The sequence below is a fragment of the Salminus brasiliensis genome, chromosome 11 (genome assembly GCF_030463535.1).
Source record: "Salminus brasiliensis chromosome 11, fSalBra1.hap2, whole genome shotgun sequence".
Taxonomy (NCBI): Eukaryota; Metazoa; Chordata; class Actinopteri; order Characiformes; family Bryconidae; genus Salminus; species Salminus brasiliensis.
Window position 1 is genome coordinate 24,841,518 of NC_132888.1, and position 26,009 is coordinate 24,867,526.

The 26,009-nt window shown below is 38.0% G+C and overlaps 85 pseudogenes; all 85 read left to right on the plus strand.

Annotated features, from left to right (window-relative positions):
• The first annotated feature begins 40 nt into the window (after positions 1-40).
• Positions 41-159, plus strand: LOC140566757 (5S ribosomal RNA; annotated as a pseudogene).
• A 185-nt stretch (positions 160-344) lies between these two features.
• Positions 345-463, plus strand: LOC140569923 (5S ribosomal RNA; annotated as a pseudogene).
• A 185-nt stretch (positions 464-648) lies between these two features.
• LOC140572679 (5S ribosomal RNA) lies at positions 649-767 on the plus strand (annotated as a pseudogene).
• A 185-nt stretch (positions 768-952) lies between these two features.
• LOC140570518 (5S ribosomal RNA) lies at positions 953-1,071 on the plus strand (annotated as a pseudogene).
• Positions 1,072-1,256: 185 nt separating this feature from the next.
• On the plus strand, positions 1,257-1,375 carry LOC140570949 (5S ribosomal RNA; annotated as a pseudogene).
• Positions 1,376-1,560: 185 nt separating this feature from the next.
• Positions 1,561-1,679, plus strand: LOC140569924 (5S ribosomal RNA; annotated as a pseudogene).
• A 185-nt stretch (positions 1,680-1,864) lies between these two features.
• Positions 1,865-1,983, plus strand: LOC140572680 (5S ribosomal RNA; annotated as a pseudogene).
• Positions 1,984-2,168: 185 nt separating this feature from the next.
• LOC140566312 (5S ribosomal RNA) lies at positions 2,169-2,287 on the plus strand (annotated as a pseudogene).
• Positions 2,288-2,472: 185 nt separating this feature from the next.
• Positions 2,473-2,591, plus strand: LOC140572682 (5S ribosomal RNA; annotated as a pseudogene).
• A 185-nt stretch (positions 2,592-2,776) lies between these two features.
• LOC140570520 (5S ribosomal RNA) lies at positions 2,777-2,895 on the plus strand (annotated as a pseudogene).
• A 185-nt stretch (positions 2,896-3,080) lies between these two features.
• Positions 3,081-3,199, plus strand: LOC140566768 (5S ribosomal RNA; annotated as a pseudogene).
• A 185-nt stretch (positions 3,200-3,384) lies between these two features.
• LOC140569925 (5S ribosomal RNA) lies at positions 3,385-3,503 on the plus strand (annotated as a pseudogene).
• Positions 3,504-3,688: 185 nt separating this feature from the next.
• Positions 3,689-3,807, plus strand: LOC140572683 (5S ribosomal RNA; annotated as a pseudogene).
• Positions 3,808-3,992: 185 nt separating this feature from the next.
• LOC140566269 (5S ribosomal RNA) lies at positions 3,993-4,111 on the plus strand (annotated as a pseudogene).
• A 185-nt stretch (positions 4,112-4,296) lies between these two features.
• Positions 4,297-4,415, plus strand: LOC140570960 (5S ribosomal RNA; annotated as a pseudogene).
• Positions 4,416-4,600: 185 nt separating this feature from the next.
• On the plus strand, positions 4,601-4,719 carry LOC140569926 (5S ribosomal RNA; annotated as a pseudogene).
• Positions 4,720-4,904: 185 nt separating this feature from the next.
• On the plus strand, positions 4,905-5,023 carry LOC140572684 (5S ribosomal RNA; annotated as a pseudogene).
• Positions 5,024-5,208: 185 nt separating this feature from the next.
• On the plus strand, positions 5,209-5,327 carry LOC140572063 (5S ribosomal RNA; annotated as a pseudogene).
• A 185-nt stretch (positions 5,328-5,512) lies between these two features.
• LOC140570382 (5S ribosomal RNA) lies at positions 5,513-5,631 on the plus strand (annotated as a pseudogene).
• A 185-nt stretch (positions 5,632-5,816) lies between these two features.
• Positions 5,817-5,935, plus strand: LOC140570971 (5S ribosomal RNA; annotated as a pseudogene).
• A 185-nt stretch (positions 5,936-6,120) lies between these two features.
• Positions 6,121-6,239, plus strand: LOC140571017 (5S ribosomal RNA; annotated as a pseudogene).
• A 185-nt stretch (positions 6,240-6,424) lies between these two features.
• LOC140566270 (5S ribosomal RNA) lies at positions 6,425-6,543 on the plus strand (annotated as a pseudogene).
• A 185-nt stretch (positions 6,544-6,728) lies between these two features.
• LOC140570983 (5S ribosomal RNA) lies at positions 6,729-6,847 on the plus strand (annotated as a pseudogene).
• Positions 6,848-7,032: 185 nt separating this feature from the next.
• Positions 7,033-7,151, plus strand: LOC140569928 (5S ribosomal RNA; annotated as a pseudogene).
• Positions 7,152-7,336: 185 nt separating this feature from the next.
• LOC140572685 (5S ribosomal RNA) lies at positions 7,337-7,455 on the plus strand (annotated as a pseudogene).
• Positions 7,456-7,640: 185 nt separating this feature from the next.
• LOC140570521 (5S ribosomal RNA) lies at positions 7,641-7,759 on the plus strand (annotated as a pseudogene).
• A 185-nt stretch (positions 7,760-7,944) lies between these two features.
• LOC140568473 (5S ribosomal RNA) lies at positions 7,945-8,063 on the plus strand (annotated as a pseudogene).
• A 185-nt stretch (positions 8,064-8,248) lies between these two features.
• LOC140570995 (5S ribosomal RNA) lies at positions 8,249-8,367 on the plus strand (annotated as a pseudogene).
• A 185-nt stretch (positions 8,368-8,552) lies between these two features.
• Positions 8,553-8,671, plus strand: LOC140571019 (5S ribosomal RNA; annotated as a pseudogene).
• Positions 8,672-8,856: 185 nt separating this feature from the next.
• Positions 8,857-8,975, plus strand: LOC140567981 (5S ribosomal RNA; annotated as a pseudogene).
• A 185-nt stretch (positions 8,976-9,160) lies between these two features.
• Positions 9,161-9,279, plus strand: LOC140571985 (5S ribosomal RNA; annotated as a pseudogene).
• Positions 9,280-9,464: 185 nt separating this feature from the next.
• LOC140567663 (5S ribosomal RNA) lies at positions 9,465-9,583 on the plus strand (annotated as a pseudogene).
• Positions 9,584-9,768: 185 nt separating this feature from the next.
• LOC140571007 (5S ribosomal RNA) lies at positions 9,769-9,887 on the plus strand (annotated as a pseudogene).
• Positions 9,888-10,072: 185 nt separating this feature from the next.
• On the plus strand, positions 10,073-10,191 carry LOC140567210 (5S ribosomal RNA; annotated as a pseudogene).
• A 185-nt stretch (positions 10,192-10,376) lies between these two features.
• On the plus strand, positions 10,377-10,495 carry LOC140573069 (5S ribosomal RNA; annotated as a pseudogene).
• A 185-nt stretch (positions 10,496-10,680) lies between these two features.
• LOC140567280 (5S ribosomal RNA) lies at positions 10,681-10,799 on the plus strand (annotated as a pseudogene).
• A 183-nt stretch (positions 10,800-10,982) lies between these two features.
• LOC140567776 (5S ribosomal RNA) lies at positions 10,983-11,101 on the plus strand (annotated as a pseudogene).
• Positions 11,102-11,287: 186 nt separating this feature from the next.
• Positions 11,288-11,406, plus strand: LOC140572389 (5S ribosomal RNA; annotated as a pseudogene).
• A 185-nt stretch (positions 11,407-11,591) lies between these two features.
• On the plus strand, positions 11,592-11,710 carry LOC140570966 (5S ribosomal RNA; annotated as a pseudogene).
• Positions 11,711-11,895: 185 nt separating this feature from the next.
• Positions 11,896-12,014, plus strand: LOC140567130 (5S ribosomal RNA; annotated as a pseudogene).
• A 185-nt stretch (positions 12,015-12,199) lies between these two features.
• On the plus strand, positions 12,200-12,318 carry LOC140567469 (5S ribosomal RNA; annotated as a pseudogene).
• A 185-nt stretch (positions 12,319-12,503) lies between these two features.
• LOC140567506 (5S ribosomal RNA) lies at positions 12,504-12,622 on the plus strand (annotated as a pseudogene).
• Positions 12,623-12,808: 186 nt separating this feature from the next.
• Positions 12,809-12,927, plus strand: LOC140571018 (5S ribosomal RNA; annotated as a pseudogene).
• Positions 12,928-13,112: 185 nt separating this feature from the next.
• On the plus strand, positions 13,113-13,231 carry LOC140571029 (5S ribosomal RNA; annotated as a pseudogene).
• Positions 13,232-13,416: 185 nt separating this feature from the next.
• LOC140568563 (5S ribosomal RNA) lies at positions 13,417-13,535 on the plus strand (annotated as a pseudogene).
• Positions 13,536-13,720: 185 nt separating this feature from the next.
• On the plus strand, positions 13,721-13,839 carry LOC140566779 (5S ribosomal RNA; annotated as a pseudogene).
• Positions 13,840-14,024: 185 nt separating this feature from the next.
• Positions 14,025-14,143, plus strand: LOC140571042 (5S ribosomal RNA; annotated as a pseudogene).
• A 185-nt stretch (positions 14,144-14,328) lies between these two features.
• On the plus strand, positions 14,329-14,447 carry LOC140570099 (5S ribosomal RNA; annotated as a pseudogene).
• Positions 14,448-14,632: 185 nt separating this feature from the next.
• On the plus strand, positions 14,633-14,751 carry LOC140569740 (5S ribosomal RNA; annotated as a pseudogene).
• A 185-nt stretch (positions 14,752-14,936) lies between these two features.
• LOC140568403 (5S ribosomal RNA) lies at positions 14,937-15,055 on the plus strand (annotated as a pseudogene).
• Positions 15,056-15,240: 185 nt separating this feature from the next.
• LOC140572686 (5S ribosomal RNA) lies at positions 15,241-15,359 on the plus strand (annotated as a pseudogene).
• A 185-nt stretch (positions 15,360-15,544) lies between these two features.
• Positions 15,545-15,663, plus strand: LOC140569929 (5S ribosomal RNA; annotated as a pseudogene).
• A 185-nt stretch (positions 15,664-15,848) lies between these two features.
• LOC140572688 (5S ribosomal RNA) lies at positions 15,849-15,967 on the plus strand (annotated as a pseudogene).
• Positions 15,968-16,152: 185 nt separating this feature from the next.
• On the plus strand, positions 16,153-16,271 carry LOC140570383 (5S ribosomal RNA; annotated as a pseudogene).
• Positions 16,272-16,456: 185 nt separating this feature from the next.
• Positions 16,457-16,575, plus strand: LOC140571055 (5S ribosomal RNA; annotated as a pseudogene).
• Positions 16,576-16,760: 185 nt separating this feature from the next.
• LOC140568310 (5S ribosomal RNA) lies at positions 16,761-16,879 on the plus strand (annotated as a pseudogene).
• Positions 16,880-17,064: 185 nt separating this feature from the next.
• LOC140572949 (5S ribosomal RNA) lies at positions 17,065-17,183 on the plus strand (annotated as a pseudogene).
• Positions 17,184-17,368: 185 nt separating this feature from the next.
• LOC140571769 (5S ribosomal RNA) lies at positions 17,369-17,487 on the plus strand (annotated as a pseudogene).
• A 185-nt stretch (positions 17,488-17,672) lies between these two features.
• Positions 17,673-17,791, plus strand: LOC140572689 (5S ribosomal RNA; annotated as a pseudogene).
• Positions 17,792-17,976: 185 nt separating this feature from the next.
• On the plus strand, positions 17,977-18,095 carry LOC140573399 (5S ribosomal RNA; annotated as a pseudogene).
• Positions 18,096-18,280: 185 nt separating this feature from the next.
• LOC140570935 (5S ribosomal RNA) lies at positions 18,281-18,399 on the plus strand (annotated as a pseudogene).
• A 185-nt stretch (positions 18,400-18,584) lies between these two features.
• On the plus strand, positions 18,585-18,703 carry LOC140567820 (5S ribosomal RNA; annotated as a pseudogene).
• A 185-nt stretch (positions 18,704-18,888) lies between these two features.
• LOC140572950 (5S ribosomal RNA) lies at positions 18,889-19,007 on the plus strand (annotated as a pseudogene).
• Positions 19,008-19,192: 185 nt separating this feature from the next.
• Positions 19,193-19,311, plus strand: LOC140567715 (5S ribosomal RNA; annotated as a pseudogene).
• Positions 19,312-19,496: 185 nt separating this feature from the next.
• On the plus strand, positions 19,497-19,615 carry LOC140571627 (5S ribosomal RNA; annotated as a pseudogene).
• A 185-nt stretch (positions 19,616-19,800) lies between these two features.
• LOC140569930 (5S ribosomal RNA) lies at positions 19,801-19,919 on the plus strand (annotated as a pseudogene).
• Positions 19,920-20,104: 185 nt separating this feature from the next.
• Positions 20,105-20,223, plus strand: LOC140572690 (5S ribosomal RNA; annotated as a pseudogene).
• Positions 20,224-20,408: 185 nt separating this feature from the next.
• On the plus strand, positions 20,409-20,527 carry LOC140570384 (5S ribosomal RNA; annotated as a pseudogene).
• Positions 20,528-20,712: 185 nt separating this feature from the next.
• On the plus strand, positions 20,713-20,831 carry LOC140571067 (5S ribosomal RNA; annotated as a pseudogene).
• A 489-nt stretch (positions 20,832-21,320) lies between these two features.
• LOC140567716 (5S ribosomal RNA) lies at positions 21,321-21,439 on the plus strand (annotated as a pseudogene).
• Positions 21,440-21,624: 185 nt separating this feature from the next.
• LOC140571629 (5S ribosomal RNA) lies at positions 21,625-21,743 on the plus strand (annotated as a pseudogene).
• A 185-nt stretch (positions 21,744-21,928) lies between these two features.
• On the plus strand, positions 21,929-22,047 carry LOC140571020 (5S ribosomal RNA; annotated as a pseudogene).
• A 185-nt stretch (positions 22,048-22,232) lies between these two features.
• Positions 22,233-22,351, plus strand: LOC140573196 (5S ribosomal RNA; annotated as a pseudogene).
• A 185-nt stretch (positions 22,352-22,536) lies between these two features.
• On the plus strand, positions 22,537-22,655 carry LOC140571078 (5S ribosomal RNA; annotated as a pseudogene).
• Positions 22,656-22,840: 185 nt separating this feature from the next.
• Positions 22,841-22,959, plus strand: LOC140567137 (5S ribosomal RNA; annotated as a pseudogene).
• Positions 22,960-23,144: 185 nt separating this feature from the next.
• LOC140566551 (5S ribosomal RNA) lies at positions 23,145-23,263 on the plus strand (annotated as a pseudogene).
• A 185-nt stretch (positions 23,264-23,448) lies between these two features.
• Positions 23,449-23,567, plus strand: LOC140571090 (5S ribosomal RNA; annotated as a pseudogene).
• Positions 23,568-23,752: 185 nt separating this feature from the next.
• On the plus strand, positions 23,753-23,871 carry LOC140568474 (5S ribosomal RNA; annotated as a pseudogene).
• Positions 23,872-24,056: 185 nt separating this feature from the next.
• LOC140571777 (5S ribosomal RNA) lies at positions 24,057-24,175 on the plus strand (annotated as a pseudogene).
• Positions 24,176-24,360: 185 nt separating this feature from the next.
• Positions 24,361-24,479, plus strand: LOC140568173 (5S ribosomal RNA; annotated as a pseudogene).
• A 185-nt stretch (positions 24,480-24,664) lies between these two features.
• Positions 24,665-24,783, plus strand: LOC140571876 (5S ribosomal RNA; annotated as a pseudogene).
• Positions 24,784-24,968: 185 nt separating this feature from the next.
• On the plus strand, positions 24,969-25,087 carry LOC140572418 (5S ribosomal RNA; annotated as a pseudogene).
• A 185-nt stretch (positions 25,088-25,272) lies between these two features.
• LOC140567526 (5S ribosomal RNA) lies at positions 25,273-25,391 on the plus strand (annotated as a pseudogene).
• Positions 25,392-25,576: 185 nt separating this feature from the next.
• On the plus strand, positions 25,577-25,695 carry LOC140570415 (5S ribosomal RNA; annotated as a pseudogene).
• Positions 25,696-25,880: 185 nt separating this feature from the next.
• LOC140573197 (5S ribosomal RNA) lies at positions 25,881-25,999 on the plus strand (annotated as a pseudogene).
• Positions 26,000-26,009: the final 10 nt, after the last annotated feature.

A 26,009-nucleotide genomic window follows, 5' to 3' on the forward strand; every position in this document is an offset into this window, starting at 1 on the left:
AGCTATGAAATTTGAATCCTCTAGTTTGAAAGGTTCTTCTGCTTGCGGCCATTCCACCCTTAGAACGCCTGATCTCGTCTGATCTCAGAAGCTACCTAGGGTTGGGCCTGGTTAGTACTTGAATGGGAGACTGTCTGGGAATACCAGGTGTTGTAAGCTTTTCCAGTCCTGCAAACAATTAAAGCTTACATTTCCATGTTATTTACATCTTTTGCACAAATTTGTAGTTGAAACTCTTTTGTGTTGTAAATTTTGATGTGTTGAAATGGAATGCTTTTTCTTGATTTTAAACAAATATGGTCTTATCTATGAAATTTGAATCCTCTAGTTTGCAAGGTTCTTCTGCTTACGGCCATTCCACCCTTAGAACGCCTGATCTCGTCTGATCTCAGAAGCTACCTAGGGTTGGGCCTGGTTAGTACTTGAATGGGAGACTGGATGGGAATACCAGGTGTTGTAAGCTTTTCCAGTCCTGCAAACAATTAAAGCTTACATTTCCATGTTATTTACATCTTTTGCACAAATTTGTAGTTGAAACTCTTTTGTGTTGTAAATTTTGATGTGTTGACATGGAATGCTTTTTCTTGGTTTTAAACAAATATGGTCTTATCTATGAAATTTGAATCCTCTAGTTTGCAAGGTTCTTCCGCTTACGGCCATTCCACCCTTAGAACGCCTCATCTCGTCTGATCTCAGAAGCTACCTAGGGTTGGGCCTGGTTAGTACTTGAATGGGAGACTGTCTGGGAATACCAGGTGTTGTAAGCTTTTCCAGTCCTGCAAACAATTAAAGCTTACATTTCCATGTTATTTACATCTTTTGCACAAATTTGTAGTTGAAACTCTTTTGTGATATAAATTTTGATGTGTTGAAATGGAATGCTTTTTCTTGGTTCTGAAGAAATATGGTCTTAGCTATGAAATTTGAATCCTCTAGTTTGCAAGGTTCTTCTGCTTATGGCCATTCCACCCTTAGAACGCCTGATCTCGTCTGATCTCAGAAGCTACCTAGGGTTGGGCCTGGTTAGTACTTGAATGGGAGACTGGATGGGAATACCAGGTGTTGTAAGCTTTTCCAGTCCTGCAAACAATTAAAGCTTACATTTCCATGTTATTTACATCTTTTGCACAAATTTGTAGTTGAAACTCTTTTGTGTTGTAAATGTTGATGTGTTAAAATGGAATGCTTTTTCTTGGTTTTGAACAAATATGGTCTTAGCTATGAAATTTGAATCCTCTAGTTTGAAAGGTTCTTCTGCTTACGGCCATTCCACCCTTAGAACGCCTGATCTCGTCTGATCTCAGAAGCTACCTAGGGTTGGGCCTGGTTAGTACTTGAATGGGAGACTGTCTGGGAATACCAGGTGTTGTAAGCTTTTCCAGTCCTGCAAACAATTAAAGCTTACATTTCCATGTTATTTACATCTTTTGCACAAATTTGTAGTTGAAACTCTTTTGTGTTGTAAATTTTGATGTGTTGAAATGGAATGCTTTTTCTTGATTTTAAACAAATATGGTCTTATCTATGAAATTTGAATCCTCTAGTTTGCAAGGTTCTTCTGCTTACGGCCATTCCACCCTTAGAACGCCTGATCTCGTCTGATCTCAGAAGCTACCTAGGGTTGGGCCTGGTTAGTACTTGAATGGGAGACTGGATGGGAATACCAGGTGTTGTAAGCTTTTCCAGTCCTGCAAACAATTAAAGCTTACATTTCCATGTTATTTACATCTTTTGCACAAATTTGTAGTTGAAACTCTTTTGTGTTGTAAATTTTGATGTGTTGACATGGAATGCTTTTTCTTGGTTTTAAACAAATATGGTCTTATCTATGAAATTTGAATCCTCTAGTTTGCAAGGTTCTTCCGCTTACGGCCATTCCACCCTTAGAACGCCTCATCTCGTCTGATCTCAGAAGCTACCTAGGGTTGGGCCTGGTTAGTACTTGAATGGGAGACTGTCTGGGAATACCAGGTGTTGTAAGCTTTTCCAGTCCTGCAAACAATTAAAGCTTACATTTCCATGTTATTTACATCTTTTGCACAAATTTGTAGTTGAAACTCTTTTGTGATATAAATTTTGATGTGTTGAAATGGAATGCTTTTTCTTGGTTCTGAAGAAATATGGTCTTAGCTATGAAATTTGAATCCTCTAGTTTGCAAGGTTCTTCTGCTTATGGCCATTCCACCCTTAGAACGCCTGATCTCGTCTGATCTCAGAAGCTACCTAGGGTTGGGCCTGGTTAGTACTTGAATGGGAGACTGTCTGGGAATACCAGGTGTTGTAAGCTTTTCCAGTCCTGCAAACAATTAAAGCTTACATTTCCATGTTATTTACATCTTTTGCACAAATTTGTAGTTGAAACTCTTTTGTGTTGTAAATGTTGATGTGTTGACATGGAATGCTTTTTCTTGGTTTTAAACAAATATGGTCTTATCTATGAAATTTGAATCCTCTAGTTTGCAAGGTTCTTCCGCTTACGGCCATTCCACCCTTAGAACGCCTCATCTCGTCTGATCTCAGAAGCTACCTAGGGTTGGGCCTGGTTAGTACTTGAATGGGAGACTGTCTGGGAATACCAGGTGTTGTAAGCTTTTCCAGTCCTGCAAACAAAGAAAGCTTACATTACCATGTTATTTACATCTTTTGCACAAATTTGTAGTTGAAACTCTTTTGTGATATAAATTTTGATGTGTTGAAATGGAATGCTTTTTCTTGGTTCTGAAGAAATATGGTCTTAGCTATGAAATTTGAATCCTCTAGTTTGCAAGGTTCTTCTGCTTATGGCCATTCCACCCTTAGAACGCCTGATCTCGTCTGATCTCAGAAGCTACCTAGGGTTGGGCCTGGTTAGTACTTGAATGGGAGACTGGATGGGAATACCAGGTGTTGTAAGCTTTTCCAGTCCTGCAAACAATTAAAGCTTACATTTCCATGTTATTTACATCTTTTGCACAAATTTGTAGTTGAAACTCTTTTGTGTTGTAAATGTTGATGTGTTAAAATGGAATGCTTTTTCTTGGTTTTGAACAAATATGGTCTTAGCTATGAAATTTGAATCCTCTAGTTTGAAAGGTTCTTCTGCTTGCGGCCATTCCACCCTTAGAACGCCTGATCTCGTCTGATCTCAGAAGCTACCTAGGGTTGGGCCTGGTTAGTACTTGAATGGGAGACTGTCTGGGAATACCAGGTGTTGTAAGCTTTTCCAGTCCTGCAAACAATTAAAGCTTACATTTCCATGTTATTTACATCTTTTGCACAAATTTGTAGTTGAAACTCTTTTGTGTTGTAAATTTTGATGTGTTGAAATGGAATGCTTTTTCTTGATTTTAAACAAATATGGTCTTATCTATGAAATTTGAATCCTCTAGTTTGCAAGGTTCTTCTGCTTACGGCCATTCCACCCTTAGAACGCCTGATCTCGTCTGATCTCAGAAGCTACCTAGGGTTGGGCCTGGTTAGTACTTGAATGGGAGACTGGATGGGAATACCAGGTGTTGTAAGCTTTTCCAGTCCTGCAAACAATTAAAGCTTACATTTCCATGTTATTTACATCTTTTGCACAAATTTGTAGTTGAAACTCTTTTGTGTTGTAAATTTTGATGTGTTGACATGGAATGCTTTTTCTTGGTTTTAAACAAATATGGTCTTATCTATGAAATTTGAATCCTCTAGTTTGCAAGGTTCTTCCGCTTACGGCCATTCCACCCTTAGAACGCCTCATCTCGTCTGATCTCAGAAGCTACCTAGGGTTGGGCCTGGTTAGTACTTGAATGGGAGACTGTCTGGGAATACCAGGTGTTGTAAGCTTTTCCAGTCCTGCAAACAATTAAAGCTTACATTTCCATGTTATTTACATCTTTTGCACAAATTTGTAGTTGAAACTCTTTTGTGATATAAATTTTGATGTGTTGAAATGGAATGCTTTTTCTTGGTTCTGAAGAAATATGGTCTTAGCTATGAAATTTGAATCCTCTAGTTTGCAAGGTTCTTCTGCTTATGGCCATTCCACCCTTAGAACGCCTGATCTCGTCTGATCTCAGAAGCTACCTAGGGTTTGGCCTGGTTAGTACTTGAATGGGAGACTGGATGGGAATACCAGGTGTTGTAAGCTTTTCCAGTCCTGCAAACAATTAAAGCTTACATTTCCATGTTATTTACATCTTTTGCACAAATTTGTAGTTGAAACTCTTTTGTGTTGTAAATGTTGATGTGTTAAAATGGAATGCTTTTTCTTGGTTTTGAACAAATATGGTCTTAGCTATGAAATTTGAATCCTCTAGTTTGAAAGGTTCTTCTGCTTACGGCCATTCCACCCTTAGAACGCCTGATCTCGTCTGATCTCAGAAGCTACCTAGGGTTGGGCCTGGTTAGTACTTGAATGGGAGACTGTCTGGGAATACCAGGTGTTGTAAGCTTTTCCAGTCCTGCAAACAATTAAAGCTTACATTTCCATGTTATTTACATCTTTTGCACAAATTTGTAGTTGAAACTCTTTTGTGTTGTAAATTTTGATGTGTTGAAATGGAATGCTTTTTCTTGATTTTAAACAAATATGGTCTTATCTATGAAATTTGAATCCTCTAGTTTGCAAGGTTCTTCTGCTTACGGCCATTCCACCCTTAGAACGCCTGATCTCGTCTGATCTCAGAAGCTACCTAGGGTTGGGCCTGGTTAGTACTTGAATGGGAGACTGGATGGGAATACCAGGTGTTGTAAGCTTTTCCAGTCCTGCAAACAATTAAAGCTTACATTTCCATGTTATTTACATCTTTTGCACAAATTTGTAGTTGAAACTCTTTTGTGTTGTAAATTTTGATGTGTTGACATGGAATGCTTTTTCTTGGTTTTAAACAAATATGGTCTTATCTATGAAATTTGAATCCTCTAGTTTGCAAGGTTCTTCCGCTTACGGCCATTCCACCCTTAGAACGCCTCATCTCGTCTGATCTCAGAAGCTACCTAGGGTTGGGCCTGGTTAGTACTTGAATGGGAGACTGTCTGGGAATACCAGGTGTTGTAAGCTTTTCCAGTCCTGCAAACAATTAAAGCTTACATTTCCATGTTATTTACATCTTTTGCACAAATTTGTAGTTGAAACTCTTTTGTGATATAAATTTTGATGTGTTGAAATGGAATGCTTTTTCTTGGTTCTGAAGAAATATGGTCTTAGCTATGAAATTTGAATCCTCTAGTTTGCAAGGTTCTTCTGCTTATGGCCATTCCACCCTTAGAACGCCTGATCTCGTCTGATCTCAGAAGCTACCTAGGGTTGGGCTTGGTTAGTACTTGAATGGGAGACTGGATGGGAATACCAGGTGTTGTAAGCTTTTCCAGTCCTGCAAACAATTAAAGCTTACATTTCCATGTTATTTACATCTTTTGCACAAATTTGTAGTTGAAACTCTTTTGTGTTGTAAGTTTTGATGTGTTGACATGGAATGCTTTTTCTTGGTTTTAAACAAATATGGTCTTATCTATGAAATTTGAATCCTCTAGTTTGCAAGGTTCTTCCGCTTATGGCCATTCCACCCTTAGAACGCCTGATCTCGTCTGATCTCAGAAGCTACCTAGGGTTGGGCCTGGTTAGTACTTGAATGGGAGACTGAATGGGAATACCAGGTGTTGTAAGCTTTTCCAGTCCTGCAAACAATTAAAGCTTACATTTTCATGTTATTTACATCTTTTGCACAAATTTGTAGTTGAAACTCTTTTGTGTTGTAAATTTTGATGTGTTGAAATGGAATGCTTTTTCTTGGTTTTAAACAAATATGGTCTTATCTTTGAAATTTGAATCCTCTAGTTTGCAAGGTTCTTCTGCTTACGGCCATTCCACCCTTAGAACGCCTGATCTCGTCTGATCTCAGAAGCTACCTAGGGTTGGGCCTGGTTAGTACTTGAATGGGAGACTGTCTGGGAATACCAGGTGTTGTAAGCTTTTTCAATCCTGCAAACAAAGAAAGCTTACATTTCCATGTTATTTACATCTTTTGCACAAATTTGTAGTTGAAACTCTTTTGTGTTGTAAATTTTGATGTGTTGAAATGGAATGCTTTTTCTTGGTTTTGAACAAATATGGTCTTAGCTATGAAATTTGAATTCTCTAGTTTGCACGGTTCTTCTGCTTACGGCCATTCCACCCTTAGAACGCCTGATCTTGTCTGATCTCAGAAGCTACCTAGGGTTGGGCCTGGTTAGTACTTGAATGGGAGACTGTCTGGGAATACCAGGTGTTGTAAGCTTTTCCAGTCCTGCAAACAATTAAAGCTTACATTTCCATGTTATTTACATCTTTTGCACAAATTTGTAGTTGAAACTCTTTTGTGATATAAATTTTGATGTGTTGAAATGGAATGCTTTTTCTTGGTTCTGAAGAAATATGGTCTTAGCTATGAAATTTGAATCCTCTAGTTTGCAAGGTTCTTCTGCTTATGGCCATTCCACCCTTAGAACGCCTGATCTCGTCTGATCTCAGAAGCTACCTAGGGTTTGGCCTGGTTAGTACTTGAATGGGAGACTGGATGGGAATACCAGGTGTTGTAAGCTTTTCCAGTCCTGCAAACAATTAAAGCTTACATTTCCATGTTATTTACATCTTTTGCACAAATTTGTAGTTGAAACTCTTTTGTGTTGTAAATGTTGATGTGTTAAAATGGAATGCTTTTTCTTGGTTTTGAACAAATATGGTCTTAGCTATGAAATTTGAATCCTCTAGTTTGAAAGGTTCTTCTGCTTACGGCCATTCCACCCTTAGAACGCCTGATCTCGTCTGATCTCAGAAGCTACCTAGGGTTGGGCCTGGTTAGTACTTGAATGGGAGACTGTCTGGGAATACCAGGTGTTGTAAGCTTTTCCAGTCCTGCAAACAATTAAAGCTTACATTTCCATGTTATTTACATCTTTTGCACAAATTTGTAGTTGAAACTCTTTTGTGTTGTAAATTTTGATGTGTTGAAATGGAATGCTTTTTCTTGATTTTAAACAAATATGGTCTTATCTATGAAATTTGAATCCTCTAGTTTGCAAGGTTCTTCTGCTTACGGCCATTCCACCCTTAGAACGCCTGATCTCGTCTGATCTCAGAAGCTACCTAGGGTTGGGCCTGGTTAGTACTTGAATGGGAGACTGGATGGGAATACCAGGTGTTGTAAGCTTTTCCAGTCCTGCAAACAATTAAAGCTTACATTTCCATGTTATTTACATCTTTTGCACAAATTTGTAGTTGAAACTCTTTTGTGTTGTAAATTTTGATGTGTTGACATGGAATGCTTTTTCTTGGTTTTAAACAAATATGGTCTTATCTATGAAATTTGAATCCTCTAGTTTGCAAGGTTCTTCCGCTTACGGCCATTCCACCCTTAGAACGCCTCATCTCGTCTGATCTCAGAAGCTACCTAGGGTTGGGCCTGGTTAGTACTTGAATGGGAGACTGTCTGGGAATACCAGGTGTTGTAAGCTTTTCCAGTCCTGCAAACAATTAAAGCTTACATTTCCATGTTATTTACATCTTTTGCACAAATTTGTAGTTGAAACTCTTTTGTGATATAAATTTTGATGTGTTGAAATGGAATGCTTTTTCTTGGTTCTGAAGAAATATGGTCTTAGCTATGAAATTTGAATCCTCTAGTTTGCAAGGTTCTTCTGCTTATGGCCATTCCACCCTTAGAACGCCTGATCTCGTCTGATCTCAGAAGCTACCTAGGGTTGGGCCTGGTTAGTACTTGAATGGGAGACTGGATGGGAATACCAGGTGTTGTAAGCTTTTCCAGTCCTGCAAACAATTAAAGCTTACATTTCCATGTTATTTACATCTTTTGCACAAATTTGTAGTTGAAACTCTTTTGTGTTGTAAGTTTTGATGTGTTGACATGGAATGCTTTTTCTTGGTTTTAAACAAATATGGTCTTATCTATGAAATTTGAATCCTCTAGTTTGCAAGGTTCTTCCGCTTACGGCCATTCCACCCTTAGAACGCCTGATCTCGTCTGATCTCAGAAGCTACCTAGGGTTGGGCCTGGTTAGTACTTGAATGGGAGACTGAATGGGAATACCAGGTGTTGTAAGCTTTTCCAGTCCTGCAAACAATTAAAGCTTACATTTTCATGTTATTTACATCTTTTGCACAAATTTGTAGTTGAAACTCTTTTGTGTTGTAAATTTTGATGTGTTGAAATGGAATGCTTTTTCTTGGTTTTAAACAAATATGGTCTTATCTTTGAAATTTGAATCCTCTAGTTTGCAAGGTTCTTCTGCTTACGGCCATTCCACCCTTAGAACGCCTGATCTCGTCTGATCTCAGAAGCTACCTAGGGTTGGGCCTGGTTAGTACTTGAATGGGAGACTGTCTGGGAATACCAGGTGTTGTAAGCTTTTTCAATCCTGCAAACAAAGAAAGCTTACATTTCCATGTTATTTACATCTTTTGCACAAATTTGTAGTTGAAACTCTTTTGTGTTGTAAATTTTGATGTGTTGAAATGGAATGCTTTTTCTTGGTTTTGAACAAATATGGTCTTAGCTATGAAATTTGAATTCTCTAGTTTGCACGGTTCTTCTGCTTACGGCCATTCCACCCTTAGAACGCCTGATCTTGTCTGATCTCAGAAGCTACCTAGGGTTGGGCCTGGTTAGTACTTGAATGGGAGACTGTCTGGGAATACCAGGTGTTGTAAGCTTTTTCAATCCTGCAAACAATGAAAGCTTACATTTCCATGTTATTTACATCTTTTGCACAAATTTGTAGTTGAAACTCTTTTGTGTTGTAAATTTTGATGTGTTGAAATGGAATGTTTTTTCTTGGTTTTGAACAAATATGGTCTTAGCTATGAAATTTGAATTCTCTTGTTTGCACGGTTCTTCTGCTTACGGCCATTCCACCCTTAGAATGCCTGATCTTGGCTGATCTCAGAAGCTAGCTAGGGTTGGGCCTGGTTAGTAGTTGAATGGGAGACTGAATGGGAATACCAGGTGTTGTAAGCTTTTTCAATCCTGCAAACAAAGAAAGCTTACATTTCCATTTTTTTTTCATCTTTTGCACAAATTTGTATTTGAAACTCTTTTGTGTTGTAAATGTTGATGTGTTGAAATGGAATGCTTTTTCTTGATTTTAAACAAATATGGTCTTATCTATGAAATTTGAATCCTCTAGTTTGCAAGGTTCTTCTGCTTACGGCCATTCCACCCTTAGAACGCGTGATCTCGTCTGATCTCAGAAGCTACCTAGGGTTGGGCCTGGTTAGTACTTGAATGGGAGACTGGATGGGAATACCAGGTGTTGTAAGCTTTTCCAGTCCTGCAAACAATTAAAGCTTACATTTCCATGTTATTTACATCTTTTGCACAAATTTGTAGTTGAAACTCTTTTGTGTTGTAAATTTTGATGTGTTGACATGGAATGCTTTTTCTTGGTTTTAAACAAATATGGTCTTATCTATGAAATTTGAATCCTCTAGTTTGCAAGGTTCTTCCGCTTACGGCCATTCCACCCTTAGAACGCCTCATCTCGTCTGATATCAGAAGCTACCTAGGGTTGGGCCTGGTTAGTACTTGAATGGGAGACTGGATGGGAATACCAGGTGTTGTAAGCTTTTCCAGTCCTGCAAACAATGAAAGCTTACATTTCCATGTTATTTACATCTTTTGCACAAATTTGTAGTTGAAACTCTTTTGTGTTGTAAATGTTGATGTGTTAAAATGGAATGCTTTTTCTTGGTTTTGAACAAATATGGTCTTAGCTATGAAATTTGAATCCTCTAGTTTGAAAGGTTCTTCTGCTTACGGCCATTCCACCCTTAGAACGCCTGATCTCGTCTGATCTCAGAAGCTACCTAGGGTTGGGCCTGGTTAGTACTTGAATGGGAGACTGTCTGGGAATACCAGGTGTTGTAAGCTTTTCCAGTCCTGCAAACAATTAAAGCTTACATTTCCATGTTATTTACATCTTTTGCACAAATTTGTAGTTGAAACTCTTTTGTGTTGTAAATTTTGATGTGTTGAAATGGAATGCTTTTTCTTGATTTTAAACAAATATGGTCTTATCTATGAAATTTGAATCCTCTAGTTTGCAAGGTTCTTCTATTTACGGCCATTCCACCCTTAGAACGCCTGATCTTGTCTGATCTCAGAAGCTACTTAGGGTTGGGCCTGGTTAGTACTTGAATGGAAGACTGTTTGGGAATACCAGGTGTTGTAAGCTTTTTCAATCCTGCAAACAATGAAAGCTTATATTTCCATTTTTTTTTCATCTTTTGCACAAATTTGTATTTGAAACTCTTTTGTGTTGTAAATGTTGATGTGTTGAAATGGAATGCTTTTTCTTGATTTTGAACAAATATGGTCTTAGCTATGAAATTTGAATCCTCTAGTTTGCAAGGTTCTTCTGCTTACGGCCATTCCACCCTTAGATCGCCTGATCTCGTCTGATCTCAGAAGCGACCTCGGGTTGGGCCTGGTTAGTACTTGAATGGGAGACTGTCTGGGAATACCAGGTGTTGTAAGCTTTTCCAGTCCTGCAAACAATTAAAGCTTACATTTCCATGTTATTTACATCTTTTGCACAAATTTGTACTTGAAACTCTTTTGTGTTGTAAATTTTGATGTGTTGAAATGGAATGCTTTTTCTTGGTTTTGAACAAATATGGTCTTATCTATGAAATTTGAATCCTCTAGTTTGCAAGGTTCTTCTGCTTACGGCCATTCCACCCTTAGAATGCCTGATCTTGTCTGATCTCAGAAGCTAGCTAGGGTTGGGCCTGGTTAGTACTTGAATGGGAGACTGAATGGGAATACCAGGTGTAGTAAGCTTTTTCAATCCTGCAAACAAAGAAAGCTTACATTTATGTTATTTACATCTTTTGCACAAATTTGTAGTTGAAACTCTTTTCTGTTGTAAATGTTGATGTGTTAAAATGGAATGCTTTTTCTTGGTTTTGAACAAATATGGTCTTAGCTATGAAATTTGAATTCTCTAGTTTGCAGGGTACTTCTGTTTACGGCCATTTCACCCTTAGAACGCCTGATCTTGTCTGATCTCAGAAGCTACTTAGAGTTGGGCCTGGTTAGTACTTGAATGGGAGACTGTCTAGGAATACCAGGTGTTGTAAGCTTTTTCAATCCTGCAAACAATGAAAGCTTATATTTCCATTTTTTTTTTCATCTTTTGCACAAATTTGTATTTGAAACTCTTTTGTGTTGTAAATGTTGATGTGTTGAAATGGAATGCTTTTTCTTGATTTTAAACAAATATGGTCTTATCTATGAAATTTGAATCCTCTAGTTTGCAAGGTTCTTCTGCTTACGGCCATTCCACCCTTAGAACGCCTGATCTCGTATGATCTCAGAAGCTACCTAGGGTTGGGCCTGGTTAGTGCTTGAATGGGAGACTGTCTGGGAATACCAGGTGTTGTAAGCTTTTCCAGTCCTGCAAACAATTAAAGCTTACATTTCCATGTTATTTACATCTTTTGCACAAATTTGTAGTTGAAACTCTTTTGTGTTGTAAATGTTGATGTGTTAAAATGAAATGCTTTTTCTTGATTTTGAACAAATATGGTCTTAGCTATGAAATTTGAATCCTCTAGTTTGCAAGGTTCTTCTGCTTACGGCCATTCCACCCTTAGATCGCCTGATCTCGTCTGATCTCAGAAGCGACCTAGGGTTGGGCCTGGTTAGTACTTGAATGGGAGACTGTCTGGGAATACCAGGTGTTGTAAGCTTTTCCAGTCCTGCAAACAATTAAAGCTTACATTTCCATGTTATTTACATCTTTTGCACAAATTTGTAGTTGAAACTCTTTTGTGTTGTAAATTTTGATGTGTTGAAATGGAATGCTTTTTCTTGGTTTTGAACAAATATGGTCTTAGCTATGAAATTTGAATTCTCTAGTTTGCAGGGTACTTCTGTTTACGGCCATTCCACCCTTAGAACGCCTGATCTTGTCTGATCTCAGAAGCTACTTAGAGTTGGGCCTGGTTAGTACTTGAATGGGAGACTGTCTAGGAATACCAGGTGTTGTAAGCTTTTCCAGTCCTGCAAACAAAGAAAGCTTACATTTCCATGTTATTTACATCTTTTGCACAAATTTGTAGTTGAAACTCTTTTGTGTTGTAAATTTTGATGTGTTGAAATGGAATGCTTTTTCTTGGTTTTGAACAAATATGGTCTTATCTATGAAATTTGAATCCTCTAGTTTGCAAGGTTCTTCTGCTTATGGCCATTCCACCCTTAGAATGCCTGATCTTGTCTGATCTCAGAAGCTAGCTAGGGTTGGGTCTGGTTAGTACTTGAATGGGAGACTGAATGGGAATACCAGGTGTTGTAAGCTTTTTCAATCCTGCAAACAAAGAAAGCTTACATTTCCATGTTATTTACATCTTTTGCACAAATTTGTAGTTGAAACTCTTTTGTGTTGTAAATGTTGATGTGTTAAAATGGAATGCTTTTTCTTGGTTTTGAACAAATATGGTCTTAGCTATGAAATTTGAATTCTCTAGTTTGCACGGTTCTTCTGTTTACGGCCATTCCACCCTTAGAACGCCTGATCTTGTCTGATCTCAGAAGCTACTTAGAGTTGGTCCTGGTTAGTACTTGAATGGGAGACTGTCTGGGAATACCAGGTGTTGTAAGCTTTTTCAATCCTGCAAACAATGAAAGCTTACATTTCCATTTTTTTTTCATCTTTTGCACAAATTTGTATTTGAAACTCTTTTGTGTTTGAATATGTTGATGTGTTGAAATGGAATGCTTTTTCTTGATTTTAAACAAATATGGTCTTATCTATGAAATTTTAATCCTCTAGTTTGCACGGTTCTTCTGCTTACGGCCATTCCACCCTTAGAACGCCTGATCTCGTCTGATCTCAGAAGCTACCTAGGGTTGGGCCTGGTTAGTACTTGAATGGGAGACTGTCTGGGAATACCAGGTGTTGTAAGCTTTTCCAGTCCTGCAAACAATTAAAGCTTACATTTCCATGTTATTTACATCTTTTGCACACATTTGTAGTTGAAACTCTTTTGTGATGTAAATTTTGATGTGTTGAAATGGAATGCTTTTTCTTGGTTTTGAACAAATATGGTCTTATCTATGAAATTTGAATCCTCTAGTTTGCAAGGTTCTTCTGCTTACGGCCATTCCACCCTTAGAACGCCTGATCTCGTCTGATCTCAGAAGCTACCTAGGGTTGGGCCTGGTTAGTACTTGAATGGGAGACTGTCTGGGAATACCAGGTGTTGTAAGCTTTTTCAATGCTGCAAACAATGAAAGCTTACATTTCCATGTTATTTACATCTTTTGCACAAATTTGTAGTTGAAACTCTTTTGTGTTGTAAATTTTGATGTGTTGAAATGGAATGCTTTTTCTTGATTTTAAACAAATATGGTCTTATCTTTGAAATTTGAATCCTCTAGTTTGCAAGGTTCTTCTGTTTACGGCCATTCCACCCTAAGAACGCCTGATCTCGTGTGATCTCAGAAGCTACCTAGGGTTGGGCCTGGTTAGTACTTGAATGGGAGACTGTCTGGGAATACCAGGTGTTGTAAGCTTTTCCAGTCCTGCAAACAATTAAAGCTTACATTTCCATGTTATTTACATATTTTGCACACATTTGTAGTTGAAACTCTTTTGTGATGTAAATTTTGATGTGTTGAAATGGAATGCTTTTTCTTGGTTTTGAACAAATATGGTCTTATCTATGAAATTTGAATCCTCTAGTTTGCAAGGTTCTTCTGCTTGCGGCCATTCCACCCTTAGAACGCCTGATCTCGTCTGATCTCAGAAGCTACCTAGGGTTGGGCCTGGTTAGTACTTGAATGGGAGACTGTCTGGGAATACCAGGTGTTGTAAGCTTTTCCAGTCCTGCAAACAATTAAAGCTTACATTTCCATGTTATTTACATCTTTTGCACACATTTGTAGTTGAAACTCTTTTGTGATGTAAATTTTGATGTGTTGAAATGGAATGCTTTTTCTTGGTTTTGAACAAATATGGTCTTATCTATGAAATTTGAATCCTCTAGTTTGCAAGGTTCTTCTGCTTACGGCCATTCCACCCTTAGAACGCCTGATCTCGTCTGATCTCAGAAGCTACCTAGGGTTGGGCCTGGTTAGTACTTGAATGGGAGACTGTCTGGGAATACCAGGTGTTGTAAGCTTTTTCAATGCTGCAAACAATGAAAGCTTACATTTCCATGTTATTTACATCTTTTGCACAAATTTGTAGTTGAAACTCTTTTGTGTTGTAAATTTTGATGTGTTGAAATGGAATGCTTTTTCTTGATTTTAAACAAATATGGTCTTATCTTTGAAATTTGAATCCTCTAGTTTGCAAGGTTCTTCTGTTTACGGCCATTCCACCCTAAGAACGCCTGATCTCATCTGATCTCAGAAGCTACCTAGGGTTGGGCCTGGTTAGTACTTGAATGGGAGACTGTCTGGGAATACCAGGTGTTGTAAGCTTTTCCAGTCCTGCAAACAATTAAAGCTTACATTTCCATGTTATTTACATATTTTGCACACATTTGTAGTTGAAACTCTTTTGTGATGTAAATTTTGATGTGTTGAAATGGAATGCTTTTTCTTGGTTTTGAACAAATATGGTCTTATCTATGAAATTTGAATCCTCTAGTTTGCAAGGTTCTTATGCTTACGGCCATTCCACCCTTAGAACGCCTGATCTCGTCTGATCTCAGAAGCTATCTAGGGTTGGGCCTGGTTAGTACTTGAATGGGAGACTGTCTGGGAATACCAGGTGTTGTAAGCTTTTCCAGTCCTGCAAACAATTAAAGCTTACATTTCCATGTTATTTACATCTTTTGCACAAATTTGTAGTTGAAACTCTTTTGTGTTGTAAATGTTGATGTGTTAAAATTGAATGCTTTTTCTTGGTTTTGAACAAATATGGTCTTAGCTATGAAATTTGAATTCTCTTGTTTGCACGGTTCTTCTGCTTACGGCCATTCCACCCTTAGAATGCCTGATCTTGTCTGATCTCAGAAGCTAGCTAGGGTTGGGCCTGGTTAGTAGTTGAATGGGAGACTGAATGGGAATACCAGGTTTTGTAAGATTTTTCAATCCTGCAAACAAAGAAAGCTTACATTTCCATTTTGTTTTCATCTTTTGCACAAATTTGTATTTGAAACTCTTTTGTGTTGTAAATGTTGATGTGTTGAAATGGAATGCTTTTTCTTGATTTTAAACAAATATGGTCTTATCTATGAAATTTGAATCCTCTAGTTTGCAAGGTTCTTCTGCTTACGGCCATTCCACCCTTAGAACGCCTCATCTCGTCTGATCTCAGAAGCTACCTAGGGTTGGGCCTGGTTAGTACTTGAATGGGAGACTGTCTGGGAATACCAGGTGTTGTAAGCTTTTCCAGTCCTGCAAACAATTAAAGCTTACATTTCCATGTTATTTACATCTTTTGCACAAATTTGTAGTTGAAACTCTTTTGTGTTGTAAATTTTGATGTGTTGAAATGGAATGCTTTTTCTTGATTTTAAACAAATATGGTCTTATCTATGAAATTTGAATCCTCTAGTTTGCAAGGTTCTTCTGCTTACGGCCATTCCACCCTTAGAACGCCTGATCTCGTCTGATCTCAGAAGCTACCTAGGGTTGGGCCTGGTTAGTACTTGAATGGGAGACTGGATGGGAATACCAGGTGTTGTAAGCTTTTCCAGTCCTGCAAACAATTAAAGCTTACATTTCCATGTTATTTACATCTTTTGCACAAATTTGTAGTTGAAACTCTTTTGTGTTGTAAATTTTGATGTGTTGACATGGAATGCTTTTTCTTGGTTTTAAACAAATATGGTCTTATCTATGAAATTTGAATCCTCTAGTTTGCAAGGTTCTTCTGCTTACGGCCATTCCACCCTTAGAACGCCTCATCTCGTCTGATCTCAGAAGCTACCTAGGGTTGGGCCTGGTTAGTACTTGAATGGGAGACTGTCTGGGAATACCAGGTGTTGTAAGCTTTTCCAGTCCTGCAAACAATTAAAGCTTACATTTCCATGTTATTTACATCTTTTGCACAAATTTGTAGTTGAAACTCTTTTGTGATATAAATTTTGATGTGTTGAAATGGAATGCTTTTTCTTGGTTCTGAAGAAATATGGTCTTAGCTATGAAATTTGAATCCTCTAGTTTGCAAGGTTCTTCTGCTTATGGCCATTCCACCCTTAGAACGCCTGATCTCGTCTGATCTCAGAAGCTACCTAGGGTTGGGCCTGGTTAGTACTTGAATGGGAGACTGAATGGGAATACCAGGTGTTGTAAGCTTTTTCAATCCTGCAAACAAAGAAAGCTTACATTTCCATGTTATTTACATCTTTTGCACAAATTTGTAGTTGAAACTCTTTTGTGTTGTAAATGTTGATGTGTTAAAATGGAATGCTTTTTCTTGGTTTTGAACAAATATGGTCTTAGCTATGAAATTTGAATCCTCTAGTTTGCAAGGCTCTTCTGCTTACGGCCATTCCACCCTTAGAACGCCTGATCTCGTCTGATCTCAGAAGCTACCTAGGGTTGGGCCTGGTTAGTACTTGAATGGGAGACTGTCTGGGAATACCAGGTGTTGTAAGCTTTTTCAATCCTGCAAACAATGAAAGCTTACATTTCCATGTTATTTACATCTTTTGCACAAATTTGTAGTTGAAACTCTTTTGTGTTGTAAATTTTGATGTGTTGAAATGGAATGTTTTTTCTTGGTTTTGAACAAATATGGTCTTAGCTATGAAATTTGAATTCTCTTGTTTGCACGGTTCTTCTGCTTACGGCCATTCCACCCTTAGAATGCCTGATCTTGTCTGATCTCAGAGGCTAGCTAGGGTTGGGCCTGGTTAGTAGTTGAATGGGAGACTGAATGGGAATACCAGGTGTTGTAAGATTTTTCAATCCTGCAAACAAAGAAAGCTTACATTTCCATTTTGTTTTCATCTTTTGCACAAATTTGTATTTGAAACTCTTTTGTGTTGTAAATGTTGATGTGTTGAAATGGAATGCTTTTTCTTGATTTTAAACAAATATGGTCTTATCTATGAAATTTGAATCCTCTAGTTTGCAAGGTTCTTCTGCTTACGGCCATTCCACCCTTAGAACGCCTCATCTCGTCTGATCTCAGAAGCTACCTAGGGTTGGGCCTGGTTAGTACTTGAATGGGAGACTGTCTGGGAATTCCAGGTGTTGTAAGCTTTTCCAGTCCTGCAAACAATTAAAGCTTACATTTCCATGTTATTTACATCTTTTGCACAAATTTGTAGTTGAAACTCTTTTGTGTTGTAAATTTTGATGTGTTGAAATGGAATGCTTTTTCTTGATTTTAAACAAATATGGTCTTATCTATGAAATTTGAATCCTCTAGTTTGCAAGGTTCTTCTGCTTACGGCCATTCCACCCTTAGAACGCCTGATCTCGTCTGATCTCAGAAGCTACCTAGGGTTGGGCCTGGTTAGTACTTGAATGGGAGACTGGATGGGAATACCAGGTGCTGTAAGCTTTTCCCGTCCTGCAAACAATTAAAGCTTACATTTCCATGTTATTTACATCTTTTGCACAAATTTGTAGTTGAAACTCTTTTGTGTTGTAAATTTTGATGTGTTGACATGGAATGCTTTTTCTTGGTTTTAAACAAATATGGTCTTATCTATGAAATTTGAATCCTCTAGTTTGCAAGGTTCTTCCGCTTACGGCCATTCCACCCTTAGAACGCCTCATCTCGTCTGATCTCAGAAGCTACCTAGGGTTGGGCCTGGTTAGTACTTGAATGGGAGACTGTCTGGGAATACCAGGTGTTGTAAGCTTTTCCAGTCCTGCAAACAATTAAAGCTTACATTTCCATGTTATTTACATCTTTTGCACAAATTTGTAGTTGAAACTCTTTTCTGATATAAATTTTGATGTGTTGAAATGGAATGCTTTTTCTTCGTTCTGAAGAAATATGGTCTTAGCTATGAAATTTGAATCCTCTAGTTTGCAAGGTTCTTCTGCTTATGGCCATTCCACCCTTAGAACGCCTGATCTCGTCTGATCTCAGAAGCTACCTAGGGTTGGGCCTGGTTAGTACTTGAATGGGAGACTGAATGGGAATACCAGGTAATGTAAGCTTTTTCAATCCTGCAAACAAAGAAAGCTTACATTTCCATGTTATTTACATCTTTTGCACAAATTTGTAGTTGAAACTCTTTTGTGTTGTAAATGTTGATGTGTTAAAATGGAATGCTTTTTCTTGGTTTTGAACAAATATGGTCTTAGCTATGAAATTTGAATCCTCTAGTTTGCAAGGTTCTTCTGCTTACGGCCATTCCACACTTAGAACGCCTGATCTCGTCTGATCTCAGAAGCTACCTAGGGTTGGGCCTGGTTAGTACTTGAATGGGAGACTGTCTGGGAATACCAGGTGTTGTAAGCTTTTTCAATCCTGCAAACAATGAAAGCTTACATTTCCATGTTATTTACATCTTTTGCACAAATTTGTAGTTGAAACTCTTTTGTGTTGTAAATTTTGATGTGTTGAAATGGAATGTTTTTTCTTGGTTTTGAACAAATATGGTCTTAGCTATGAAATTTGAATTCTCTTGTTTGCACGGTTCTTCTGCTTACGGCCATTCCACCCTTAGAATGCCTGATCTTGTCTGATCTCAGAAGCTAGCTAGGGTTGGGCCTGGTTAGTAGTTGAATGGGAGACTGAATGGGAATACCAGGTGTTGTAAGATTTTTCAATCCTGCAAACAAAGAAAGCTTACATTTCCATTTTGTTTTCATCTTTTGCACAAATTTGTATTTGAAACTCTTTTGTGTTGTAAATGTTGATGTGTTGAAATGGAATGCTTTTTCTTGATTTTAAACAAATATGGTCTTATCTATGAAATTTGAATCCTCTAGTTTGCAAGGTTCTTCTGCTTACGGCCATTCCACCCTTAGAACGCCTCATCTCGTCTGATCTCAGAAGCTACCTAGGGTTGGGCCTGGTTAGTACTTGAATGGGAGACTGTCTGGGAATTCCAGGTGTTGTAAGCTTTTCCAGTCCTGCAAACAATTAAAGCTTACATTTCCATGTTATTTACATCTTTTGCACAAATTTGTAGTTGAAACTCTTTTGTGTTGTAAATGTTGATGTGTTAAAATGGAATGCTTTTTCTTGATTTTGAACAAATATGGTCTTAGCTATGAAATTTGAATCCTCTAGTTTGCAAGGTTCTTCTGCTTATGGCCGTTCCACCCTTAGAATGCCTGATCTCGTCTGATCTCAGAAGCTACCTAGGGTTGGGCCTGGTTAGTACTTGAATGGGAGACTGGATGGGAATACCAGGTCTTGTAAGCTTTTCCAGTCCTGCAAACAATTAAAGCTTACATTTCCATGTTATTTACATCTTTTGCACAAATTTGTAGTTGAAACTCTTTTGTGTTGTAAATTTTGATGTGTTGAAATGGAATGCTTTTTCTTGGTTTTGAACAAATATGGTCTTAGCTATGAAATTTGAATCCTCTAGTTTGCAAGGTTCTTCTGCTTACGGCCATTCCACCCTTAGAACGCCTAATCTCGTCTGATCTCAGAAGCTACCTAGGGTTGGGCCTGGTTAGTACTTGAATGGGAGACTGTCTGGGAATACCAGGTGTTGTAAGCTTTTCCAGTCCTGCAAACAATTAAAGCTTACATTTCCATGTTATTTACATCTTTTGCACAAATTTGTAGTTGAAACTCTTTTGTGTTGTAAATTTTGATGTGTTGAAATGGAATGCTTTTTCTTGATTTTAAACAAATATGGTCTTATCTATGAAATTTGAATCCTCTAGTTTGCAAGGTTCTTCTGCTTACGGCCATTCCACCCTTAGAACGCCTGATCTCGTCTGATCTCAGAAGCTACCTAGGGTTGGGCCTGGTTAGTACTTGAATGGGAGACTGGATGGGAATACCAGGTGTTGTAAGCTTTTCCAGTCCTGCAAACAATTAAAGCTTACATTTCCATGTTATTTACATCTTTTGCACAAATTTGTAGTTGAAACTCTTTTGTGTTGTAAATTTTGATGTGTTGACATGGAATGCTTTTTCTTGGTTTTAAACAAATATGGTCTTATCTATGAAATTTGAATCCTCTAGTTTGCAAGGTTCTTCCGCTTACGGCCATTCCACCCTTAGAACGCCTCATCTCGTCTGATCTCAGAAGCTACCTAGGGTTGGGCCTGGTTAGTACTTGAATGGGAGACTGTCTGGGAATACCAGGTGTTGTAAGCTTTTCCAGTCCTGCAAACAATTAAAGCTTACATTTCCATGTTATTTACATCTTTTGCACAAATTTGTAGTTGAAACTCTTTTGTGATATAAATTTTGATGTGTTGAAATGGAATGCTTTTTCTTGGTTCTGAAGAAATATGGTCTTAGCTATGAAATTTGAATCCTCTAGTTTGCAAGGTTCTTCTGCTTATGGCCATTCCACCCTTAGAACGCCTGATCTCGTCTGATCTCAGAAGCTACCTAGGGTTGGGCCTGGTTAGTACTTGAATGGGAGACTGAATGGGAATACCAGGTGTTGTAAGCTTTTTCAATCCTGCAAACAAAGAAAGCTTACATTTCCATGTTATTTACATCTTTTGCACAAATTTGTAGTTGAAACTCTTTTGTGTTGTAAATGTTGATGTGTTAAAATGGAATGCTTTTTCTTGGTTTTGAACAAATATGGTCTTAGCTATGAAATTTGAATCCTCTAGTTTGCAAGGCTCTTCTGCTTACGGCCATTCCACCCTTAGAACGCCTGATCTCGTCTGATCTCAGAAGCTACCTAGGGTTGGGCCTGGTTAGTACTTGAATGGGAGACTGTCTGGGAATACCAGGTGTTGTAAGCTTTTTCAATCCTGCAAACAATGAAAGCTTACATTTCCATGTTATTTACATCTTTTGCACAAATTTGTAGTTGAAACTCTTTTGTGTTGTAAATTTTGATGTGTTGAAATGGAATGTTTTTTCTTGGTTTTGAACAAATATGGTCTTAGCTATGAAATTTGAATTCTCTTGTTTGCACGGTTCTTCTGCTTACGGCCATTCCACCCTTAGAATGCCTGATCTTGTCTGATCTCAGAGGCTAGCTAGGGTTGGGCCTGGTTAGTAGTTGAATGGGAAACTGAATGGGAATACCAGGTGTTGTAAGATTTTTCAATCCTGCAAACAAAGAAAGCTTACATTTCCATTTTGTTTTCATCTTTTGCACAAATTTGTATTTGAAACTCTTTTGTGTTGTAAATGTTGATGTGTTGAAATGGAATGCTTTTTCTTGATTTTGAACAAATATGGTCTTATCTATGAAATTTGAATCCTCTAGTTTGCAAGGTTCTTCTGCTTATGGCCGTTCCACCCTTAGAATGCCTGATCTCGTCTGATCTCAGAAGCTACCTAGGGTTGGGCCTGGTTAGTACTTGAATGGGAGACTGGATGGGAATACCAGGTCTTGTAAGCTTTTCCAGTCCTGCAAACAATTAAAGCTTACATTTCCATGTTATTTACATCTTTTGCACAAATTTGTAGTTGAAACTCTTTTGTGTTGTAAATTTTGATGTGTTGAAATGGAATGCTTTTTCTTGGTTTTGAACAAATATGGTCTTAGCTATGAAATTTGAATCCTCTAGTTTGCAAGGTTCTTCTGCTTACGGCCATTCCACCCTTAGAACGCCTAATCTCGTCTGATCTCAGAAGCTACCTAGGGTTGGGCCTGGTTAGTACTTGAATGGGAGACTGTCTGGGAATACCAGGTGTTGTAAGCTTTTCCAGTCCTGCAAACAATTAAAGCTTACATTTCCATGTTATTTACATCTTTTGCACAAATTTGAATTTGAAACTCTTTTGTGTTGTAAATTTTGATGTGTTGAAATGGAATGCTTTTTCTTGGTTTTGAACAAATATGGTCTTAGCTATGAAATTTGAATTCTCTAGTTTGCACGATTCTTCTGCTTACGGCCATTCCACCCTTAGAACGCCTGATCTTGTCTGATCTCAGAAGCTACCTAGGGTTGGGCCTGGTTAGTACTTGAATGGGAGACTGTCTGGGAATACCAGGTGTTGTAAGCTTTTCCAGTCCTGCAAACAATTAAAGCTTACATTTCCATGTTATTTACATCTTTTGCACAAATTTGTAGTTGAAACTCTTTTGTGTTGTAAATTTTGATGTGTTGAAATGGAATGCTTTTTCTTGGTTTTGAACAAATATGGTCTTATCTATGAAATTTGAATCCTCTAGTTTGCAAGGTTCTTCTGCTTACGGCCATTCCACCCTTAGAATGCCTGATCTTGTCTGATCTCAGAAGCTAGCTAGGGTTGGGCCTGGTTAGTACTTGAATGGGAGACTGAATGGGAATACCAGGTGTTGTAAGCTTTTTCAATCCTGCAAACAAAGAAAGCTTACATTTCCATGTTATTTACATCTTTTGCACAAATTTGTAGTTGAAACTCTTTTGTGTTGTAAATGTTGATGTGTTAAAATGGAATGTTTTTTCTTGGTTTTGAACAAATATGGTCTTAGCTATGAAATTTGAATCCTCTAGTTTGCAAGGTTCTTCTGCTTACGGCCATTCCACCCTTAGAACGCCTGATCTCGTCTGATCTCAGAAGCTACCTAGGGTTGGGCCTGGTTAGTACTTGAATGGGAGACTGTCTGGGAATACCAGGTGTTGTAAGCTTTTCCAGTCCTGCAAACAATTAAAGCTTACATTTCCATGTTATTTACATCTTTTGCACACATTTGTAGTTGAAACTCTTTTGTGATGTAAATTTTGATGTGTTGAAATGGAATGCTTTTTCTTGGTTTTGAACAAATATGGTCTTATCTATGAAATTTGAATCCTCTAGTGTGCAAGGTTATTCTGCTTATGGCCATTCCACCCTTAGAACGCATGATCTCGTCTGATCTCAGAAGCTACCTAGGGTTGGTCCTGGTTAGTACTTGAATGGGAGACTGAATGGGAATACCAGGTGTTGTAAGCTTTTCCAGTCCTGCAAACAATTAAAGCTTACATTTCCATGTTATTTACATCTTTTGCACAAATTTGTAGTTGAAACTCTTTTGTGTTGTAAATGTTGATGTGTTGAAATGGAATGCTTTTTCTTGGTTTTGAACAAATATGGTCTTAGCTATGAAATTTGAATTCTCTAGTTTGCAAAGTTCTTCTGTTTACGGCCATTCCACCCTTAGAACGTCTGATCTTGTCTGATCTCAGAAGCTACTTAGGGTTGGGCCTGGTTAGTACTTCAATGGGAGACTGTCTGGGAATACCAGGTGTTGTAAGCTTTTTCAATCCTGCAAACAATGAAAGCTTACATTTCCATTTTTTTTTAATCTTTTGCACAAATTTGTATTTGAAACTCTTTTGTGTTGTAAATGTTGATGTGTTGAAATGGAATGCTTTTTCTTGATTTTAAACAAATATGGTCTTATCTATGAAATTTGAATCCTCTAGTTTGCAAGGTTCTTCTGCTTACGGCCATTCCACCCTTAGAACGCCTGATCTCGTCTGATCTCAGAAGCTACCTAGGGTTGGGCCTGGTTAGTACTTGAATGGGAGACTGTCTGGGAATACCAGGTGTTGTAAGCTTTTCCAGTCCTGCAAACAATTAAAGCTTACATTTCCATGTTATTTACATCTTTTGCACACATTTGTAGTTGAAACTCCTTTGTGATGTAAATTTTGATGTGTTGAAATGGAATGCTTTTTCTTGGTTTTGAACAAATATGGTCTTATCTATGAAATTTGAATCCTCTAGTTTGCAAGGTTATTCTGCTTACGGCCATTCCACCCTTAGAACGCCTGATCTCGTCTGATCTCAGAAGCTACCTAGGGTTGGGCCTGGTTAGTACTTGAATGGGAGACTGAATGGGAATACCAGGTGTTGTAAGCTTTTCCAGTCCTGCAAACAATTAAAGCTTACATTTCCATGTTATTTACATCTTTTGCACAAATTTGTAGTTGAAACTCTTTTGTGTTGTAAATTTTGATGTGTTGAAATGGAATGCTTTTTCTTGGTTTTGAACAAATATGGTCTTATCTATGAAATTTGAATCCTCTAGTTTGCAAGGTTCTACTGCTTACGGCCATTCCACCCTTAGAACGCCTGATCTCGTCTGATTTCAGAAGCTACCTAGGGTTGGGCCTGGTTAGTACTTGAATGGGAGACTGAATGGGAATACCAGGTGTTGTAAGCTTTTCCAGTCCTGCAAACAATTAAAGCTTACATTTCCATGTTATTTACATCTTTTGCACAAATTTGTAGTTGAAACTCTTTTGTGTTGTAAATTTTGATGTGTTGAAATGGAATGCTTTTTCTTGGTTTTGAACAAATATGGTCTTATCTATGAAATTTGAATCCTCTAGTTAACAAAGTTCTTCTGCTTACGGCCATTCCACCTTTAGAATGCCTGATCTTGTCTGATCTCAGAAGCTAGCTAGGGTTGGGCCTGGTTAGTACTTGAAAGGGAGACTGAATAGGAATATCAGGTGTTGTAAGCTTTTTCAATCCTGCAAACAAAGAAAGCTTACATTTCCATGTTATTTACATCTTTTGCACAAATTTGTAGTTGAAACTCTTTTGTGTTGTAAATGTTGATGTGTTAAAATGGAATGCTTTTTCTTGGTTTTGAACAAATATGGTCTTAGCTATGAAATTTGAATCCTCTAGTTTGCAAGGTTCTTCTGCTTACGGCCATTCCACCCTTAGAACGCCTGCTCTCGTCTGATCTCAGAAGCTATCTAGGGTTGGGCCTGGTTAGTACTTGAATGGGAGACTGTCTGGGAATACCAGGTGTTGTAAGCTTTTCCAGTCCTGCAAACAATTAAAGTTTACATTTCCATGTTATTTACATCTTTTGCACAAATTTGTAGTTGAAACTCTTTTGTGTTGTAAATTTTGATGTGTTGAAATGGAATGCTTTTTCTTGGTTTTGAACAAATATGGTCTTATCTATGAAATTTGAATCCTCTAGTTTGCAAGGTTCTTCTGCTTACGGCCATTCCACCCTTAGAACGCCTGATCTTGTCTGATCTCAGAAGCTACTTAGGGTTGGGCCTGGTTAGTACTTGAATGGGAGCCTGTCTGGGAATACCAGGTGTTGTAAGCTTTTTCAATCCTGCAAACAATGAAAGCTTACATTTCCATGTTATTTACATCTTTTGCACAAATTTGTAGTTGAAACTCTTTTGTGTTGTAAATTTTGATGTGTTGAAATAGAATGTTTTTTCTTGGTTTTGAACAAATATGGTCTTAGCTATGAAATTTGAATTCTCTAGTTTGCACGGTTATTCTGCTTATGGCCATTCCACCCTTAGAATGCCTGATCTTGTCTGATCTCAGAAGCTACCTAGGGTTGGGCCTGGTTAGTACTTGAATGGGAGACTGTCTGGGATTACCAGGTGTTGTAAGCTTTTCCAGTCCTGCAAACAATTAAAGCTTACATTTCCATGTTATTTACATCTTTTGCACAAATTTGTAGTTGAAACTCTTTTGTGTTGTACATGTTGATGTGTTGAAATGGAATGCTTTTTCTTGGTTTTGAACAAATATGGTCTTATCTATAAAATTTGAATCCTCTAGTTTGCAAGGTTCTTCTGCTTACGGCCATTCCACCCTTAGAACGCCTGATCTCGTCTGATCTCAGAAGCTACCTAGGGTTGGGCCTGGTTAGTACTTGAATGGGAGACTGAATGGGAATGCCAGGTGTTGTAAGCTTTTCCAGTCCTGCAAACAATTAAAGCTTCCATTTCCATGTTATTTACATCTTTTGCACAAATTTGTAGTTGAAACTCTTTTGTGTTGTAAATTTTGATGTGTTGAAATGGAATGCTTTTTCTTGGTTTTGAACAAATATGGTCATATCTATGAAATTTGAATCCTCTAGTTTGCAAGGTTCTTCTGCTTACGGCCATTCCACCCTTAGAATGCCTGATCTTGTCTGATCTCAGAAGCTAGCTAGGGTTGGGCCTGGTTAGTACTTGAATGGGAGACTGAATGGGAATACCAGGTGTTGTAAGCTTTTCCAGTCC